Raw genomic sequence first — 5368 nt, forward strand, 5'->3', positions numbered from 1 at the left:
CTCCATACTGTTCTCCATAGTGGCTGTATCAATTTACATTATTCCCACCAGCAGTGCAAGAGGGTTCCCTTTTCTCCACACCCTCTCCAGCATTTATTGTTTCTAGAGTTTTTGATGATGGCCAATCTGACCGGTGTGAGATGATATCTCATTGTCGTTTTGATTTGCATTTCTCTAATGATTAATGATGTTGAGCATTCTTTCATGTGTTTGTTGGCGATCTGTATATCTTCTTTGGAGAAATGTCTATTTAGTTCTTCTGCCCATTTTTGGATTGGGTTGTTTGTTTTTTTGTTATTGAGCTGCAAGAGTTGCTTATAAATTTTGGATATTAGTCCTTTGTCAGTTGCTTCGTTTGCAAATATTTTCTCCCATTCTGAGGGTTGTCTTTTGGTCTTGTTTATGGTATCCTTTGCTGTGCAAAAGCTTTTAAGTTTCATTAGGTCCCATTTGTTTATTTTTGTTTTTATTTCCATTTCTCTAGGAGATGGGTCAAAAAGGATCTTGCTGTGATTTATGTCATAGAGTGTTCTGCCTATGTTTTCCTCTAAGAGTTTGATAGTGTCTGGCCTTACATTTAGGTCTTTAACCCATTTTGAGTTTATTCCTAGGAAATCTTTTTTAAATCGAATTTTTCCAGTGTTATTGAGATATAATTGACATACATCACTGTATAAGTTTAAGGTGTACAGCATAATGACTTATATATATTGTGAAATGATTGCTGCAATAGGTTTAGCCAGCATCCATCCATCATCTCATAGATGCAATAAAAAGAGAAAGCAAAAGAGAAAAAAAAAATTATTTTCTTGTGGTGAGAAGTCAGGATTTACTCTCTTAACGTTAATATACATTATATACCTGTGTTAACTATAGTCATCATGCTGTTCATTACATCCCTAGTACTTATTTATCTTGTAACTGGAAGTTTGTACCGCCTACCTCCAATTCCCCCTCCCCCCAACCCCATCCTGATTTCTAGTGACCCCACTCAAGACATTTTATTATATGAATTTTTCTGACTTTTAGCTTTAGCACAGATGACTTCACTAAAAGGGTAGCAGATATAAGTATAGGGGTTAAGAGCATGAGTTTTGTAGCCACAGAGATCTACGTCATAGTAAAGATCCTAGCCACTTCCTAGTAAAGATCTTGGATAAATTACTTAATGTGTCTGAGCCTCAGATTTCTGATAATAATAATGCATTCTCATTTTTCATTAGGCGTAAGTTTAGGAGGATTTTAACCTTTTTAAAAAAATACTGTCTTGTACAGATGTGTTGTATTCTTATTACTAGAAATTTACTCTTCACATTTTAATGATTAAATTGGCTTACTGGTGTAATTATCATACACATCTGTGCTGGTAAGAGCCGGTTTTCCCCAGGGCCTGCATGAAAAAAATAGCAAAGCTGAGGTTCTAGATCTTGGATTACACACAGGTACTTGACTCTGAGCCAGTCTGTCACCACTCATATGGTAATCTGTGAGGAAATAACATACTACACAGCTTGTTATAATCAATCAGTTTATCTGATTTACTGAAAACCCCATTTTCAATTAAGGGGAAAGGAGTAAGATACAGAACCTGTTTTGTTTGGACAACAAAGAACTCAGAAATAATTAAAACTGGCCAGAAGAGTGGAATCCAAACTTGAATGAGAATCTTTGGACAATCAAGATGTGGCAAAAGGGCACCGTGTAGAACAGAGCTGTTTATAGCAAAAGGTAGAAAATCTCAAAAAAGTTAGTGGAGGATACGGTTAAACTGAATTCCAGAGCTATTATTATTATTCCAATGAGTGTCTATCTTCTAAAGTTCTTTCCTATCTTAAGGTTGCTCATGGAAATAGAAAACATGTCTAAAGAGTGGAACAGATGTATTTTTTTTCTCACAGAATCTTTTAAATAATGAATGTAGGTGTCATGGGTTATGAAATAACCTCTCTAAAAGTTTTGAGCAAGGAAGAGATAACAATTTTGAATGGTTTAGGAAAAGCCAGAAGCAGAGATCCCATTTCAGCTCTAGGATTCTATTACTGGCAGTACTCTTTTGATTCTCCAAAAAAAAGTTTAGAATGGCCGTCTAAGTTTTCGTAAGATTTACATAATCATGTCTAATTAGTCATCCAGCTAATAGGTGGCTCCAAGCTTTTAATTAATTACACAGTATTTGAATAGCTGGCCGGTTGGGTGTTGGCCAGATACCTGTGTCCTAGATAAAAGGCCAAATTTCTTCACTTGGTAGCCATGGCTATTATTAACTCTAAGTGAGATAAAGTGACAAATCCATATAAGGAAGGCTGCTACTAGAAATTGCTCAACTTCATGGGACTTCCCTGGTGGCACAGTGGTTAAGAATCCACCTGCCAATGCAGGGGACATGGGTTCGATCCCTGGTCTGGGAAGATCCCACATGCCACAGAGCAACTAAACCTGTGTGCCACAACTACTGAGCCCGCGTGCCGCAGCTACTGAGCCTGTGTGCCTAGAGCTCGTGCTCTGCAACAAGAGAAGCCACCGCAATGAGAAGCCCACACACCGCAACAAAGAAAGCCCATGCTCAGCAATGAGAACCCAAAGCAGCCAAAAATTAAAAATTAAAAAAAAAAATCGCTCAACTTCCAAGAAAGTGTTGTGAAACACAGATACTTTAATAAAATAAAATGTGTGCATATGAATATATAAACACCCTCAAATATACATTCACCTGCTATATGAAATAAGAGAGTTATAATGTGTTTTGGTGCTTTATGCAAAGCATTTTCACGTCTGATATCTCATCTGATTCCACCATGGTCAGCAGAAGAGAAAATATTATTTTAGTTTTATGAATAAGAAAACTGAGGTGTAGAGCCATGTGATGATTTAACTATTACTCAAAACAAAGAACAAACTGGAATCAAAGATGACTTTAGTGTAGGTAAGAAGCATAGATGCCCTGTATTTCGATTCTCTCATTATGTAAATAAAGAAGACAAGATTCAGATATAAATGCACTTGCTCAAAAACATGTTAGCATGAAGTAGAACCAAGAACAGACCTTGTTGACTATATTAATAACTCAGATACACCTTTTCAATTAACATTAAAATAGAACAAAATAAAAAAATATGGAGCCTAACATGGACCTTAGAATTCATCCATGCAAGGACTCATTTTACTGCCAAGGACTCTAAGTGCAAAAGAGAATAAATTAATTTCCATACTTCAGGCAATATTAGGTTTGAAACACTGTTCTCCCAGTTCAGTATTCTTTGAAAATTATATAACTGTATGTGCTTAATCTATTTGCAGGCATTTAAATGACTTGGGTTCAAATCTCACAGGCCTATTAGCAATTTCTATTTCACAGTTTATAAAGAAAGAAAATAGTTTTAATCCAGTGACAAGAATTTTCATGTGCTTATGAAGCACTAGCAGTTTTTCTTGAAAAAATAGTCTTATGGAGATAAATGTTACGCTTATTACTAGAAATTTACTCTTCAAATTTTAATGTGTCAAAGACAATAATTTTGAAATTTGGAACTCTTTTATTAAATATGAAATGGAATGGATAAGAAAAGGTGATACCATATGTTTCCAGTCAGGATATTAAACACCACTTTAGATCGTTCAAGCCAAGCAAGATTTGATGCAGAGAATTGTTTACAAGGGTGTTAAAAAGAATGGAGAAACATAAGCAGAATACCAAGAAGCTGCTACCGTGCTTGTGCTGAAACCCATGAGCCAGCGACGGCTTCTCAGCTGTTGGAGAAACTTCTTCAGCCTTCCACTACTGTTACAACTATTCCAGGTGAAAACCCTGAAGTGTGCACTCCAACAGCGCCGGGTCAGTATTTGCAAATCTCTCAGCTCCTCCCACTTTCCAAACTTCTGCCCATATTTCTCAATGTGAGAACTTAAGAGAAAGTTGGCACTGAAGCCACTAGCTTGGCAAAGCATCTCAGAAATATAGTTTGTAGGCGTCTAACCCCGTCAGCACAGGGGGAAATAGAGAATGATATGGAGTCAAGAACAATTCAATCATACACAGTTTGACATCTGGTAAATAGTTTTTCAGTGTAGAGCTACCTGGAAGATTATAGAGACAAAAGACATGCTTTCTGTGTATGAACTAAATGGGGGAGAAAAATAATTCAGGAACGTGGTATGTATGTCTAAAGGAGAGAGGCTGAGTAAAGTGTCAGACTGTTGGTATGTCCCGTCTTTTGACTGATGTAAACAGAAAACTGTAACAGTGGGTGCTCAAGACTTGGTTCATACTGGTGATAAAAGCTCCCAGCCAATATTCCCTTCCGTTAGGGAAGGATCAAAAGCTCTAAGAGAGAGAACTCTTGTCATGTAATATAATTTGCTAACTAACCTAAACGGATAGAATCCATACCTAATGTGATTATCATGAAAATTAATGTAGTAACAGAGATAACGTTCCAAGTCCGTTACACATGGTCAATAAAAGTCAGCTCCATCACCCTGCAGGCCCTACCACTTGGGGTATGTATGATTCAGGCTAAAATTATCCTGTTGGATGGATTGTTCTAGACAGAATTGGAATCACCGCTTCTTTTCTCACTTCCTCAACTACTCACACATGAAATTGCTAGAATTATTACTTGTGAAAAATTTAAGTTGGTTGTCAGTCTTCAGGTCTGACTAGGTTATAGATATTATCAGTAAATATTAAAAAAGAGTTTACATTTGTATGCTGAATACAGGAAATAATTAGAATATTCTTCAATTCAGAGCATTTAAAAAATGTTACAAAGGGCAATCATTTACTGGTTTAAGACTCTGGGGTTTGCCTCAAATATTACTAATACCCAAAATAAAAGCCTGAAATCTGGTTTCTCCTTTGAAATGCATTATGTGAGTGATTCGAATTAATCTGTGGTAATTTGCAGAGAATATTATGGAATGACAAATGTTGATGATTTTTAACAAAGGTTAAAAGTATTTAAATTATTAATGTTAAAAAAGATACAAACATAATAATACATTTGCTGATCAGTATTTCTTACCATTTCTGTTTGGTTCATGTTTAACAAGCACATTGACTTGAGGCTAATTAGTTCTTTGATACAATAAATGTTTATTGGGCACCTAGAGTATGCAAGGCACTGAATTAAAAGTCTACTATTCAAAGATGAGAAGGTGGGGCTTCCCTGGTGGCGCAGTGGTTGAGAGTCCGCCTGCCGATGCAGGGGACACGGGTTCGTGCCCCGGTCCGGGAAGATCCCACATGCCGCGGAGCGGCTGGGCCCGTGAGCCATGGCCGCTGAGCCTGTGCGTCCGGAGCCTGTGCTCTGCAGCGGGAGAGGCCACAACAGTGGGAGGCCCGAGTACTGCAAAAAAAAAAAAAAAAAAA

This window comes from Physeter macrocephalus, chromosome 6 (genome assembly GCF_002837175.3).
Source record: "Physeter macrocephalus isolate SW-GA chromosome 6, ASM283717v5, whole genome shotgun sequence".
Lineage (NCBI taxonomy): Eukaryota > Metazoa > Chordata > Mammalia > Artiodactyla > Physeteridae > Physeter > Physeter macrocephalus.